This window comes from Sorex araneus, chromosome 9 (assembly GCF_027595985.1).
Source record: "Sorex araneus isolate mSorAra2 chromosome 9, mSorAra2.pri, whole genome shotgun sequence".
NCBI classification, from domain to species: Eukaryota; Metazoa; Chordata; class Mammalia; order Eulipotyphla; family Soricidae; genus Sorex; species Sorex araneus.
This window is the reverse complement of record NC_073310.1, coordinates 5,892,583-5,909,344: the sequence shown is the minus strand read 5'-3', so window position 1 is coordinate 5,909,344 and position 16,762 is coordinate 5,892,583. Positions and strand designations below refer to the sequence as shown.

General features: G+C 47.9%; 1 pseudogene; it reads right to left on the bottom strand.

The window, feature by feature from the left end:
* Positions 1-581: 581 nt before the first annotated feature.
* LOC101556806 (cyclin-dependent kinase 11B-like) lies at positions 582-14,232 on the bottom strand (annotated as a pseudogene).
* Between the last annotated feature and the right edge of the window lie 2,530 nt (positions 14,233-16,762).

Here is a 16,762-nt window from a genome sequence, read left to right as displayed (position 1 = left end):
CCCCAGTATACTCCCCACCCCCGCCCCCCAACTGTATAACTGATGAATTTCACTTCATTTTCTCTTTACCTTGTTTACATTCTATATCTCAACACAAAACTCACTATTGTTGTTGGAGTCTCCCCCCAAGAAGGACAGCCCTACTACCAAGGAAGCATTTTATAATTAGTTTTCCATTGCTGAGAATGAAGAGATATTTAGCCCCACTGCTCCAAGTACATAACTTTTTTCTTTTTCCTTTCCCCCCCCTCATCCCCCTTCCCGAGCCTCATAGTATGGTGGATGCCATGCCACGTTTCTCCCTGAAAATGGGAAACAACCGGAAAAGAGGGATATTTCCTCTTCTCGGCCGGCGTGGGGCTGTTGCTTAGTTCACAGTCCAGAGAAGTGGCTGCTACTTTAATAACCTTCAATATTTCAACAAAAACTCAGTTATTTGGAGTTCCCCCCCAAGTCAGACCTGTTAAAAAGGAACCATTTCACATTGCTTACAATTATAGATGTTAAGTCACGCATCCGCGCGGTTTTGGATTTCTGTATAAAGTCCAGGGAAAATTCTGTCAGAAATTGCATAGCCCAGCTCACAGTCCCAGTGCTGGGCTATGTACCACACATAGGCTATGTTCCTCGGGGGCGAGGTACCACAGGGTCACAACCACCAGGGTGCAGGCCTTCAGTGGGGAGCCGTACTCCCAAGCCAGCCCGAAGTCGCCCACCCTGAGGATGCCAGTGTGGCTCAGGAGCAGGTTGGTGGTCTCGAGGTCGCTTTGCATAATCCAGTTGTCATGCAGATGTTTGACACCGCACAGCAGCTGGATCATGAGGGTCTTCACTTCCGCCGGCAGAAAGGCTGCTGCATACTTTCCATTAGGCTCTTGAGGTCGTGCTCAAGACGATGTAAATCTTGTCCAGGTGGCCGCCCACCATGGTCTCTGATGGTGACGACGTTGGGGTGCTGGGCCTTCCGGAGGGTGTGGATCTCTCTCAGCGAGGTGATGGGGAAAGCCCTCCTCCATCTTCAGGCACTTCAGTGCCACAATCTCGCTGTCTTCTTGCCCCTGGCTCTGTACACCACCCCGTAGGCACCCTCTGTGGTCCTGTCCAGACACTGGATCTCCTCCACGCTCCGGCAGCCCTGCCAAGCTGGCAGGTATCTGTGCAGCGCCTGTTTGAGCCCACCAGGCCACACAGCAGGGGATTCGAGCACAAAGTCCCCTTCGGTCAGGGTGCTGCCCTACGGGGTGCCTGCTCCCATGGCCACCTCTTCTTCACCCTGCCCAGAATCTAACTGTTCCTTATTATAGGGTTGAATAACAGAAGCCGGCTCACGACCAAAGTGTCTGCGAGAGAAACTCCTTCCTTCAATGATTAAGGATGCCACTAAGAGATAGTAGGGTACAAGAACTGTGAGGGTCCATCCTGTCCCACAGGGAGGACCCTTTGTGGGGCTAAGGAGGGGACGCAACCAAATGAACAGACGCAGGGGGGGAGGGGGAGGAGGAGGGGGAGGAGAGAGAGTTTATTCACAGCAGTTACAATACTTATACCTCTTGGTGGGAGAGGGCGGTATGCATGCTTGGACCCCCATAGGAACAATAGTAAAATGCAGATCAGGCATGGGCGTTGGCTAGTGAGAGAGGAATTGCGAACTGATAAGATGAGTAAGGTCAGCAGTGGTGACCTTGTTACAGGAATCCCAAGTAAGCCTCCGCTTGACTAGAGGATAAGAGCCGGGCTTGTACAATGGCTCCCTACATCTCCCCCTGTTTTGTTTTAAATTAAATGTGGTCAGGGGAGGCATTGTCCGGTATCCCTTGTGACACAAACACGAAAGCATGAAAGTACACATCTCAAGGGGGGAGATGTGCGCGACACATGTGCTCGGCCACGTGGGCACAAGCAGCACATGGGCTCAGGCAGCATATGCGCGCACTTCCTTTGTTCAAGGTGGCCTTTATAGGGTTTCTTCAACCTGCCCCCACGTGGGGCTTCTTCCCAGGTAAAAGTCCGTTGCTAAGGAGGTTATCAGGGAGGCTGGGTCTTCTTTAGGCTGGATCACATTTTAATCAGATTAAGGGAGAGGTCGAGGGAATTCGAGGAACTTCGTGGGGAGGGGTCCAACCTCCTCAGGGTCTGCTGAAGGTCTCATCAGGTCTGTTTTCTGTATCCACAGGGTGGGTCAGTCTCAGGATTCTCCTTCCCAGAGACTTTGTTAATCTGTTTCATTGCCAAGGGCCTTTCCCTATCTACCTGCCTACATCATATTCCCCCCTAGAGATTTCACCACCTTAAATCCTTAAGGGGAAAATGGTCGGTGATCCATCTTCTGAAGCTGCTTCATGCTGACAGAGGGGCGCAGACCCTGCCTGCACAAGGGGTGAAACCTCAAGCTACCTTAGTTTTAGTGGACCCCAGGCAATGAACTGGTTGGGTTCCTGAAGTTATCTGAAAGAAAAGATCAGATCAATTAGACTGAGGGATGGCACTTTGAAATGATTAGATCCTGGAGATGTGGAAGGTCCTTTCTGACTTAGTAAGGACAGAATAATTTGCTGTCTTAGAAAACATTAAGAGTTAAAACAGGAACCAAAACAATGCCATACCCATTTCTGTCATAAAAAAACAATGGAAAAGAATAACTGCTTCACCCATGGTTGATAGAAAATGACTTCTTATGTCCAGATTTTTCTAGTGGCCTAGAAGCACCAAGCCACTTCTCAGGTTGGAAAAGTTACCCATCCACTGAAGCTATCAATTGGAACCAATAGATATTTATACCTTGAATGAGTGTTTGATCATTTGCATGTCAAGCTGCCAATCCTCTCCTTGGTGAGTTCCTTGATGCTGAACAAGTGTTAGGAAAGGAAGCCCAAAATTTCCACTAGGTTCATTAATGAAACAGAAAGCACAGTTCTGAGTTCCTTCCCATGAAAGATGGCTTTCACTAGTGTTGGAAGCTTAGTGTAACCCTTTATCAATTCCCTTTTGAAAACCTTGTTCCAATGCCTATTGTTCCTCTTTTGCAGAGTATCTTAGATGAGTATTCTCTGGATGGGGTATTAATCCCATGATGGAACAAGAATTAAGAGCTGTAAAACTCTATTCTCTCCAAATGACTGTGTTCATAGAACTAAAGGTGAATACTTAGAACCAGTTGAGATGTCCACTTTTGGCACTGTAGCCAATTGACAGGTTGAGGGAAAGCAATTAATTCTGCACTTTGAGCTGAGGTTCCCCCTACTAAATCTCTGGCTTCCAATACCCTGGTCAACATTGTTCAACATTGAGTCCTAAAGACTAGGCTGCTTACTTTACAGTTGGTAAAACACACTTTACCTGAATTACCCAAAAGGGATACCTTTTATTTTTATTTTATTTTATTTTATTTTATTTTGCTTTTTGGGTCACACCTGGCAATGCACAGGGGTCATTCCTGTGCACTCAGGAATTACCCCTGGCGGTGCTCAGGGGACCATATGGGATGCTGGGATTTGAACCCGGGTCGGCCGCGTGCAAGGCAAACGCCCTACCCGCTGTGCTATCACTCCAGCCCCCAAAAGGGATACCTTTTAGATCAAGATTAGAATACATTTACTAGATCACTCTGTAGAATTTGAATCTGATTCTAAAAAAAGCAAGTTACAGAAACATGGTTTTCTCTCCACCTTCATTTTAAAATTTGCCCGATAGCTTAACAAATCTGACTTGTTCTTTTGCATAAATACAGCAAGATTGGAGAACTCAGTAAATAATGGGGTACCCCAAAATGGAGAGAAGTCCTGGGGGTTGGGCTAAAGACAGGAGGCACACCAATAACGGCATTAATCTTATATGGCACGTCAGAGTTACCCAGGCCTGGCCATAAATGTCCCACGATGAACTGGATGGTCTCGAGCCTTCAGGTTGAACTGGAGGTGGCCTTGGGCCTCATTTTCCATAGATGCATCCTGGCAGAAAGGAGTCCCTCCCTTCTTCAGGGCTGAGAGAGATTCTGGTTTCCAGGGTTTTTCTTGATGCTGAGAGTAGGCCCAGGCTGTATCAGTCACACAGATTCCCAGATTTCTCATTCTCCATAGCAGTGATAATTTCCATTCTTTCCTTGAGCCAGCCGGCCTCTAGGGTCTCCTTGAGGTTTGTAGGGTACTTGAAACAGTACCTGTTAAATACCTGCTCCTGTCATTTAGACCAATCCCTTGACTCTTTCCCTGAAAGAGGGCTTTGGGGTCCCATAACTGATTTTCCTGTCTGCATGAGGGGTAGACCCTACTACAGAGAGGAAAGACTTATCTGGATTTATGCAAACCAACATAGTGCCATGAAGCATCAAAAACATACTGAAGGTACAAAGAGAAAAACATTTCACTTTACTCACAGTGAGATGCAACACACCCATTTGTTGTGGGTCCTAGTCAAAGAAGCTAAAATCTGTAGAGGAAAAGTGTCAATTTAACATCGTATTTAACCCATTCAATTCCGTGTTGAAAACCTTGACTTCCCATTAATAAGAGCATTGTACTGGGAGTCCAGACAATCCATCCAATATCTTTTCCATAGATCCTACCAAAAAACATACTAGAACAATTCTGCATGTGATTTAAAAAGTTTCTTAAAACAGTGATCAGTTTCTTTCCTTCAAACACAATCTCAAACCTTCTACACATTCTTTTACATTCATTCTGTCCTGTAACTTTCCTTCAACCCATTTCAAAATCAACTTCACTTTAACAGGATCCTTTCCTTTTTCCAACTGATGATATCTGCATCCATTATCTTTGACTTAACACATACATCTATATTCCTTATAGTCGTCCCACAAATTTAAACTCTCATTTTACTGAACTCAGTACAACATGATTTCCCAAATTTGGACACTAGTTATCAATCATCTCATTTAACATGACAAAACTACTCTGCCATACCATTTTAAAAGCATTATAAGTTCTATAGATATTCAAAAAACTTTAGAGTTCTAGGAAAACACAAATATAAAGATTAAAACACCCATAGACTACCATAAAACATTAAGGATCTCATACTTCTGTACGAAGGTCTCTGATGGTCCAAGATAGGTATGATACCTGGTGACAAAGCTTTGCAATGAATAAAGTTATCAGAATAATAACATGCATTTTCATGTACTGGACAGACTGACTTAACAGTAGTCAGTAAAAGTTCCCACGTCTCAAACTTTAACCAAGGCCCAATACTATGGCTTTAGACTATCAGGCTGACACCTAAAATTAATCTATTATAGTTCTTTGCTAAGTATCAATAGAAATTTTAGTTACCCAGTCTCAGATCAAATAAAACACTTGTAGAATAAATTTTGCAACCAATTTTATAACTCTAGAAACTCATATTTTAACTAAACCGTTACTCTTCGAACCTGTTTTTAACCACAACTATTTCAGATCACATTCTAATAATCCAATATAGATGCATATGTACATTTACACAACAGCATAAGACCTTTAAACCATCAATTTTTATGAAACATGAGTAAATCTTTGGCTTAAGTTCAATAGTTCCTGTACCTTAGTTCAAATCACAAGCTTTCTAACTATCAATTCCACAATACAAATATGCTTTCAAACACAGAAAAAGCCCTTTGGGTATATTTTTATATATATATATATATATATTAACCAAACTTTGATAATAGCATAGAAAAAAAAGCATTTGGACTGTCAAATGTTTATGGAAACACAAGTAAACTGTTTATTTGAGGGTTTCTGTACCTCTGTTGCTTGAAAAACAGCTAAATTCCTCATTAAAATTGGCTGAGGCTTGTAAGATAAAGCCTTGCACTGTCTGAATTTTTATTTCACTTTTAGTTTTCTGGCTCTAGTTCTGTAGCTTTTTCTAGCTAGTACAGATACTGGAATTCAAAAGAATTTCAACTGTTAATAACTATTAATGTTCTTCCAATAAGAAATTTAGACTAAAAATTTCAATTTCATTGTAGGCGCCACATTCAAATTAGAAATCTTTGTTTAAACCTGATCTAACAAGTTCCAAAAATACCTAGATCTTTTAAATTGCTGGGCTTCATATCACTCTGATCTCCCTTGATTTTGTTTGCCCAGGTCTAAGAATTACTGACTTCACACTAGCTCTAACACTCGAGTGTTCTACAGACAGACAGACAATAAGTTCACTAAAAACACCACACGTACATGTGCACACGTCTGCAGTTGATCTATCAATCTGACCCTTCAAAAATGGCAGGGAGAAAACTGACAGACTGAGAAAGGAAGGAGCAGTCCCCAGGGCAAAGTTAAGCCCTGTCGGCCGATTGGGAACATTGCTCCCCGTTTCCCTGCCTGACCAGCCAGTTTCCTGCCTGTTAAAAATGGGTCAAGAAAGCGCTTTTGTTGATATAAGCTGGCAAAACCTTTTCAAAATTGTTGAAACCTAAGGTGGTCAGATGCTAGCATTTTTCTTTCTTGGTCAAGACTAGTTCTGAGACAGGGAACTAGTATTTTCTTATCAGATTTGGGGATAGGCTACCTTAGTGATATACTTCTATTTCCTGATATTAAACACTTAACCACATGATCTTGCATTTTCCTGCCTTCTCTGCTAATAATAAGCAGAACTAAGAGAAAGATAATGAGGCAAATACACACACACACACTAAAGGCACACGTACAAAGCACACTCCTGCACTCGCTTGGACCGGTCCTTCTTTCACAAGGGTGCGCACCCACTCACCACATTCACACTGAAATTCCTGAACCTGCCCTACGGGCGTCCACATTATCTTTGGTCTTATCCCCCTGACAATGGGGTTGCTCCAATGTACATTGGGCTCTTTCTAATTAGAAGCTAGCAAACTAAAGGCAACGCGGGGGTGATCATCAGGATGCAAGGGAATTGAGAAAAAGCAGTCTTTTAAATCCAGTACTGTCTTATACATTTCTGAAGGAATGGCTGCTGGGGACGGCAGTCCAGGTTGAAGCGCCCCCAAAATGACTATGGTTTTATTTACTGCTCGTAGATCCTGTAGCAGTCGCCAACTGCCATTTTTCTTTTTAAAGTCTTGGAGGCGCCTCCGTGCGGGAGGGCTCAGGTAGGGAAGCAGGATGGTCAGAGTCTATAGTAGAATTTGAGGAGTCAGATCCGTGCATGGGGGTGGCCTCATCCCCACAGAATGAGGGAGCCTTGGAAACAGGATAAGCAGGCCATAAAGCAAGAAGAGAAGAGTCACTGTTAGGCTGTTTCTGCCAACTCGACAGAAATGAAAACACAGGACAAAGGGATCCAACCTTCCACCAGTGACTGTCCTCACTGGGAGGCTGTTTCTGCCAACTCGACAGAAATGAAAACACAGGACAAAGGGATTCGACCTTCCACCAGTGACTCTTCACTGGGAGGTAGTTTCTGCCAACTCGACAGAAATGAAAACAGGACAAAGGGATTCAAGCCTTCCACCAGTGACTATCTTCACTGGTAGGCTGTTTCTGCTAACTTAACAGAAATGAAAGTACAGAAAAGAAAGGGTCACTGGAAGGCTGTTTCTCTAACTCAACGGAAATGAAAGCACAAAAGGCACAAGAAGGGGCCAGGGGGGGACGGGGACACTCATAACAAGCCACTCAGATGCATGTCTAGCCGGTGAGGAACTTAGCCATAGTGGATCAGCCTGAGAGGTGACTTGCAGCCAGTGTCTAAACCAGCACCACCCTAGACCATATGTCCCTCATGGAATTGCAGACAGCCCAATAGGACTCCATAACCTTAAAAGGATCTTAAGGATGCCAAGTCGTGGAGCCACAGACTCAGTACAAGGACGAGGACGTCCAAGACTGCACAATCACTCACACACACACACAAGACAAGGGAATTCAAGCCTTCCACCAGTGACCGTCTCATCCTTAACACGAGACTGTATTCGAGCCCGGTCCCATACCAGGGTGTGCGCCAAGAGAGGCGACCCTCAGAGACACTCACTTTTCCGTGAATTTGTCGGTTGACGTGAACTTGACCGGGCGTTCGGTGGTCCCCTAGTGCCCCACGCTGGGCGCCAGATGTGAGGGTCCATCCTGTCCCGCAGGGAGGACCCTTCGTGGGGCTAAGGAGGGGATGTAACCGAATGAACAGACGCAGGGGGGGGGAGGAGGAGGAGGAGGAGGAGGAGGAGGAGAGAGAGAGAGAGAGAGAGAGAGAGAGAGATTATTCACAGCAGTTACAATACTTATACCTCTTGGTGGGAGGGGGCGGTATGCATGCTTGGATCCCCATAGGAACAATGGTAAAATGCAGATCAGGCATGGGCGTTGGCTAGTGAGAGAGGAATGGCAAACTGATAAGATCAGTAAGGTCAGCAGTGGTGACCTTGTTACAGGAATCCCAAGTAAGCCTCCGCTTGACTAGAGGATAAGAGCCGGGCTTGTAAAATGCCTCCCTACAAAAAACTTTCTTTGGTGTGGCAGGAAGGTGCATCCAAGAAACAGGGTTTTCCTGCCAAATTAAGCCCGTGCGGACCCTCTGCGCCTAAAGACTTTGATTCCAGAGACCTAACATATTCGGGCATCCAGCGCAGCTTCTTATAGCAATGCACTGGGACTGTGAACTGGGCTACAACTCCGTGCTGCCCGGGGGTGGATCTTCCCTCCCCACCCTGTCTTCCTGCATAAAAAATGGCGGCGGCGGCAGCATCCACATGGCAGGAGCCATCTTCTAAGACTCCTAACCCAGAGGTAGACGATTTTTACACTTGGGGCTCCTAGGGAATCATGGGAAGTGGGTGTAACCGGCACGCCCTCGGCCCAGATAAATTCGGAGCTGCTGAGAGTGAAACAGACCCTCAGCGCCTAAAGACTTAGGTTCCAGAGACTTCTTACGTGGACATGTGGTCGGTGGGTTGTATCTTTGGGGAGCTGCGAGTCCCTGTTCCCAGACAAGTCGGAGAGGGAGCAAATCAGCAGAGTGTAGGGATCTGGGGATCTCCAGTGAGAAGATATGGCCGGGCTACGAGGCCCTTCCTGCTGTCAGGAGGGTGAGCTTCGGGGGTACCCCCCAAACAATAGCCTCCGCCAGCGCCTCAGCGCTCTGCTCTCTGACCAGTGTTTTTTTCTTTCAGCTGTGCTGGCTTGTTCCCCAGGAGAACACAGGCCTCACCTGAAAGTCTGGAGGTAGGGTGCTTGACGGAGCTGAACCCTGAACATCTCCTGTGTGGCCTTCGGGGGGAGGGAGGGAGTGAGGATGTCGGTCCTCGAGACTTCAAGTGGGTCTGACCAGCCCCAAGTCTGCCGAGATGCAGCATTCCCAGGCAGTGCCCCCGACACCCCCTGGGAGGGTCACCTCCCCTGATCCTGACCGTAGCTAGTTCGCTGGCGGGGGGGGGGGGGGACGGGAGGGTGGAGGCCAATCTAGTCACGTGCGCCTTTTAAGCTTGGGTCTACATGGGCGCTCATTAAACCAGAAACTCCGAAGAACCACACGCTGCCACCAGGTTGCTGGGGGGTGGGGGGCAGGAGTGGGGTGACATCACGCCGGGGGAAGCAATGAGGGGCACGGACAGTAGCCCAGGGCCCCATTGCCAGGATCGGGCAAAAAGGTAGCCTTGGCTCAGCACCGCTGAGGACTGAGCTGGTGAGACGGCCTGCAAGCCAGCTGACCCCCAGCCCGGGACACAGCTCAGTAGCCTGCTGTGTGGCCATAAGCGAATAACTAATAACAGCAGACAGAGAACCAAGCCACCCTGGAGCACAGGGGCCATCTCCCAAGGGGCTGGGTCTGCGCTGAGTGGTGCCGACTGACAGTCACAACTCCAAGGACCGTGAAGCAATAGCCCAGCGACTGGGAAGGTCCCCACAGTGTCTGCCTTGTGATGTCATTGTCAAACCACCTCCAGGTGTCACCGTGGTGACTGGAGCTGAGGCTCAGAGCAGGAAGGAGTTAGGAGTGACCGGCCTAGAAGACCCTGGCCAGTCACTTTTCTTTTAAAACCATATTTTGGGGTGGGGGACACACCCACAGCGCTCAGGGCACCCTATGGATGCCAGGGATAAAGCCCGTATCAACTTCGTACAAGGCAAATGCCTCAGTCACTGTCCCTTGCTCGGGACCCCTTGCTAGCACATCAGATTGACGTGCTCCTCAGTCTGCGCCGGCCTCCCGGGGAGATGCCCAGAGTAGCCACACCAGGCTGAGGTGTCCTCGCCCCGCTGTCCCGTTACCTGAGACCAACCCGAGCCCCTGTGTCCCCAGGAGGGCCAAGCTCTTGGGTCTCAGGGCCTGTCCGAGTGCCAGCGGCCCTGACGCCTTTGGCGCCGTGGAGAGGGTCTCCTTCCTTCTGAAGACCAGAGAGCATCCGAGGGGGGATGAAACTTAGTCTCAAGCTTTCCAGCACCCTCCTTCGTGCCCTAAAGTGGGCAGGAGAAGACCCTGGGGGGGGGAACGAGGAAGCCCCAGACCACCAGTCACCTGGAGTATGTCTTAAGCAAGGCAAGGCCTTTTGCTCTCCTACCGTCCGAGAGCTACCTTGAACTCTAAGAAAACCCGAGTCTACTAGACCCTGAGTTTGGACGCGCTGTTGCAAGGTCAGGAGCGGGGAGTCTCGGGGGGAAAGGGGTGCCCCACCCAGGGCACCTTCTGGGTGTCGTGCAAAGCAGCAGAGGCCAGTGGGGGTCTTGGTTCTAACAAGCAGCCCAGCTCCCAGGCTACTACTGAGGCAGGGACCGAGAGTTCACCAAGGACACCCCCTTCAACACAAGGTCCCACTTGAAGCCAAACCCAAACCCATGTCCTAATGGGACCTTCCGACTTGGTCCACGGAAGTTCCCCAAACCCACCCAGATCTGGGGGGGGCTAAGGCAATGAGCGGGTTCAGCTAAGGCCTCCCAGCAGTGAGAGGACCCCACTTGTGCCTGAAAGGTAGTAGGGGACTCCTTTGAAGTATCCCTCCTAGTTTAATCACGGGGTGGGGGCTGTTCCCCAGGCTCACATTCTAGAACGCCAGAACGCTAGGCATCTGCAGTGGTGCGGTTCAGAAAGACTCCACCGAGGGCCAGAAGTGGACACTCATCCGGCTGGACTAGGCGTCCCCCTTGGTTGAAACCTAGAAACCTGTGCGGGGCTCTAAAGAATCAATGATTCCTACTCCACACACTTACATGTGTGAGTCGAGAGAGCCGCTCCCAGTTCTCAGTGCTCCCTGAGTCAGTTCCACAGCAGAATCTGGACTGGGGTATGCATTATGGATCCCCAAAGGGAATAGAGTGGATCAAGGAACGGTTAGTTACTGCACACTCAGCTTTGTCGGGACCCTCCTCCCGGCAGCTGGCAGAGGGCAGATCGAGGGGGAAGAGATGGAGGAAAAAAGTCTGAAGTCTCAGCTCAACCACGTGCCCGGCCCAGAGGTAAGGACAGAGCCTCAGCTTCTTCATCTGCACCAAGGAGGAACAGGGTCAGCTGCCCCACGGCCCCCAACTCTTGCCCTCGGATTTCAAGAAGTTTCCAGGGACTGTTCCCAGAACAGAGCAATGACCAAACCAGTTGAAACTAGTTAGTGTAAGGAGCCCAGGCGCCTTCAGAAGGGGAGTTTTGGAAAAGCCATCATTTTTACAGCACAAGCGATGACTCACACGCCCAGCAGCCACGGACTCTGGCTCACGCTTTCCGTGATTAGCCGGGTGCTCAGAGAACTGCCTCTGGAAAGGGTTTAGCTCATTCCTGGTATGTTATAAAAAGCCTTGAACAACCTGGCATCTTGTGTCCTAAAATCACATGAAGACCTTGTTTCTGAGCCTGGAGTGAGGACTATCCCAGGCATCGGGTGATTTGGTTTGGCCCGTGAGGTCTGCGCCTGTTAAAAAAATCGTTGCCCATCAAACCCTTCACGAGCTGAGGTTCCTGTCATTGGCCTTGCGTTTCTTAACTCTTTGGGGACCTCAATCAGCAGCAAGCTAACACTGATGTCCATGTTATTTCAGAACTGGTTAGGTGGAAGGCTTGAATTTTTGCACTTCCTGACCTTGATTCGATAAAAAAAAAATTTTTAAGTTATGTGAGCTATAGTTACAAAGCTTATGTTTGAGTTTGCTCTTTAGAGCATTATAAAGCTCCTCATGATTGGATTTCAGTCCTGCAGTGCTCCAACACCGTCCCTCCCGTGTACATTTCCCAGCACCAGTGTCTTCAGGCTCCCTCCCGTCACCCCCCACCGCCTGCCTCTTTAGCAAGCACTTTTCTCTCTCCTTTTGGGCATCGTGGTTTGAAATATTGATGCTGAAAAGGTAAAGAATATTCCTTACCTACTTTTAACCCTCAGACCTTGTCCGGTGTGCTCATTCCCAGCTATTATTTTCCTACTGGTCTCTTCTCTGTCTTTCCCGCCCTGAACTGTCCCTCCCCGACACATACATGCTCTTGCGGTCACAACCATTTACTGATCCTCCTAACCCCTGTGTGCCCTGGCCATGGATATTATTCTACTATATTATATCCCACAAATGAGTGCGGCCACTATCAGTCCCCGTCCTTCCGACTCGCTTCACTCACCATGGCATTCTCTGTGTCCAGCATTAATAGGCAAGTCTCATGACTTCATTTGTCCTGAGAGTTGCAGTTTGAATCACTTAAATTCAATGTTCCTGTTGGTCACAGTTTATTACATTCAGTATTCCAACTCCAATCCCACCACCACCCAAGCCTGCCCCCAAAGCAGGTCCTACCATTGGTGGAGAATGGGCAATGGTGGAGGGATGGGCCCTCGATCATCATATGACGGAAAGTTTTAAGTCTGTAACTGTACCACAGTGATTCAACTAAAATTTTTTTTAAAGCAGGTCCTGAGTAAATTTTGTGTTATGAATAATCACTAGAAAGGATCCAGAGAGTTTCCTTACAGCAAAGTGTGTGAAGATTGTTTAAACCCTCAGTTCCTTCCAGCGTGATCATTCCCAGCTATTATTGCCCTAGTGCTCTCTTCCGTTCTGGACAGTCTTTCAGTATCAATATTTTTTCTTTTTAAAAATTGAATTACTGATACAGTTAAGACCGTTACAAAACTCTTTGTGACCGGGCCGTAGAATGTTCCAACACCCGTGCCTCCAGTTTACATTTCTCACCCAAGTCCCCAGTTCCCCTCCTCCCAGCCTGCCTTAAGGCAGGAAATTTCCTTCTCTCTCCTTTTGGGTGCTGTGGTTTGCCACACAGATCCCGAGAGGTTGTCCTGTCTGTTTTCTTTCCCTACTTGCAGCACGCAGTTCTTACCCAGAGTGATTGTTTCCAGCTAGCCTTGACATAATGGTTCCTTCTCTGTCCTGACTGGCTAAAGGTTTACTCTTGGCTCTGTGCTCAGGTCACTCCTGGCAAGCTTGGGGGACTATTTGATGCCTGGAATTGAACCCAGGTCACTGATGTGCAAGGCACTCTTCCTGGCCCCAGATCCAAATTTGTTTTTTGGGACCACACCCAGCAATGCCCAGGGGTTACTCCTAGCTCTGTACTCAGGAATGATTCCTGATAGTGCTCAGGGGACCCCTATGGGATGCCAGGGATGGAACTCGGGTTGGCTGTGTGCAAGGCAAAGGCCCTCCCCATGATACAATCTCTGGCCCCCAGATCCCAATGTGTTATTTGTGTTGTTTTGGGGTCACACCTGGCAATGCTCAGGGATCACTCACTCCTGGGGGTCCTTGGGGGACTATATGGGATGCCGGGATTAAACCCAGATTGGCCATGTGCAAGGCTGAATGCATGTCATGTAGTTCAGACACCTGGTCTACTGGGCAAAGCTTTTTTTCTTGATACTTTGTGTGACTAGGAACAGATAACAAAAACAAAACCCTAAAGGGCAGACATCAGCGCACGCCTTCCTGTTTTTGGATTGCAAACATTCAGTTCTTACTTAACACCTTCCCAGGTGCCAGTGCTTATTTTAATGTTTGATGCTCAAAGTTCTTTTTGTAGAGACAGATAATTCATGCTATGCTTTAGTAACATGGGAGTTGACTCCAAATAATATCGACTCCTGGGTTTCCATATTTCCTTGACTTAAGTGTCAGTTGCCCTTAGTTCCTAGCACTCCCAGAGCAGGGTCCCGACGAAGGGACTGGAGGGACCCAGGGGAAGCAGAAATCTCCCCTGGCATCAAAGGAACAAGCTAAGCACCGTGAGTATAGTAAGAGCACGGCCACGGAACCAACTCTGCCCCGCCCTTCTCCTTTCCTCGCCCTCTCGCTGCTTGGGACCGTCCCCACCTCACCTGGAGCCTCCGGCCATTGACAATCAGCTTTTTTTTTTTTTTTTTGCTTTTTGGGTCACACCTGGTGATGCACAGGGGTTACTCCTGGCTCTGTGCTCAGGAATTATTCCTGGTGGTGCTCAGGGGACCATATGGGATGCTGGGATTCAAACCCGGGTCGGCCGCGTGCAAGGCAAATGCCCTACCCGCTGTGCTCTCAACTTCAGCCCCAGATGATCAGCTTTTTAAAGGACACGTCAGCAGCCACCTCTGCAGCCTGCCTGGTGGCAAACTGAATGAGAGCACACTGTCTCTGCGTGACAGTCACCGCCCGGTCTCTCCAAACAAATGATCCCTCAGATCTGTCTCAGTTGGACGGTCATGCCTTGCTACATGTATGTACTCAAAGGATTGATGGCAGATAGGCTGCAACACATCTGGTTTCTGCTAGAACGTTACTAACAAGATCCCATGTCACTTCCCCTCATCTCCACGGGGAACAGGAACTGTGAATTGGAGAGTCCAGCTCTGAGTTACCATCCCAACGGAATATTTGTTTTGTATCTTTGTGGGGTGTGGGAGAAAATTGACCTGTGGTAAAAATAAATTTTTGATCATTTTTATATTTACTGGGTATTTTCCTTTTTATCATCAGCAGCTGAATAGAGAAGGGATCACTAAGTCAATGATGGCTGGAGGAATCTTTCGGGATAGGAAAATAAAGCACCAAACATGACGACCTCTCAGTATCTGCACTGAAAACCATAATACCCAAAAGTAGAGAATATGGGGGAAATTGTCTGCCATAGACAAGGGGAGGGTTGAAAAGGGGGGGGTATACTGGGGACATGGGTGGAGAATGTGCACTGGTAGAGGGACGGGTGTTTGATCACTGACTGAAACTCAAACATGTTTGGTAACTTCATAGTGATTTAATAAAATAAAAACATCTAAAACAAAAGATTTCTTGTACTAATCATTGCCGTGACCTGAGTGTGGTTGAACATGTCTGAAGTCACACCTCAGAAAGGCGCGTCAGAACCAGCACCCAGCATGATCTAGGTTTTTCCTCCCTTTTCCTCACGTATGGCTGAAGGACTCACTGGTCATTTTCCTTCTATGATACCAAAAAGAGAAATAAGAACTTTAGTTTTTGTCTGTCAATTCGATGGAAACAAATACCCTGGAGTGTGTATCACTAAAGAAACCTGGTGCCTGGAATGAAATAATTTTAAAGAATTTCCTATAAAACACTCACAAACTGCCATGAAAACGGAGAGTTTTTGGGCAGAAGACACGAGACTTCCGGCTGGAACTCTTTTTTTAGCGTTCACTAAGGTGGGCAGAACCTGGGCCTCCCCAGGCTCGGACAGTATCTCGAGCCAGACGGAACGGGCCAAGCATTTATGAATTTGGTCCAGTGTCTCTCCCACAGGACCAACTCTGGACCCACCTTAGTTTATGAAGTGAACCCCTGTTTCCCCGATGAAGGGAGTCTAGAGACCAAGATTTGGAATGTTAAGAAAGTGTCTACATGGCATCTAAGGAGGGGACTAAGATCCCCATAGAAGTTACATGGGAGACTTAATTCTATTCTCTAGCTTTGGAGAAGGACAGTGGAGGAAGAGAATATCAGGGGTAAGATGCTCCTCCCATACCCAAGTCCCAAAGGAGACTCAACATGTCTCCAGGAGAAACACACTCTCCAAGTAAACATATCTGATGCTGATGAATTAATGTTGCCTACAAAGAGACCCCCAGTTCGTCCATACAGCTCCACGTCCAGAGCATCAGATGAAAGTGATGTGGATGACGAGCCCGCACCACTTCCTCGGATTCAGAGTCAGAGTGGCCCCGTAAAGGAGATTTCCCACTTCTCAGCCAAGCTACCTCCGGGCTGCTTGGGCCGTGCCCCCAATCTGAGTCCAGCTGGAGGAGAAGCAGCCTCAGCTTATCAAGGGTTGGATGGGCCAGAATGGGTTCACTCAGCCATTTCCAAAAGCCCTACGCTTTGTACGGACCACCTCCTCCGTACTGTAGGGAGTATCTTGTAAGATGGAGTAGGAGTGCCTATTGGGTACCCTGGATTTTTTTATTTTTGGGTCACACCCGGTGACACACAAGGGTTACTCCTGGCTCTGCACTCAAGAATTACAACTGGCGGTGCTCAGGGGACCCTATGGGATGCTGGGATTCGAACCCGGGTCGACTGCATGCAAGGCAAACGCCCTACACGCTGTGCTATCAGTCCAGTCCCTGGGTACCCCCAGAGTTTTACATGGTTGCTAAAATGTGCTTAAGTCCTTCTCAGTATATGCAGTGGAGGATGTGGTTCAGTCATAAGGCCAAGGCAAAACCATGACTTAGGTCATACTGGGTGAAAGTTTTCAGGGATTAAGTTGACTTATGAGATCTTAATAGGCTTAGGGAAATGCCACAACCCAAGAAGGCAAGTTACTTTGCCTTGTGCCGTTTTTGCTCACGTCCATGAGGCAGCCCTGTGGACTTGGGAGAAGGGTTGGTACAGATGCCGAATTTAAAGGAAGCTATACAAGAACTGTCCAGGGG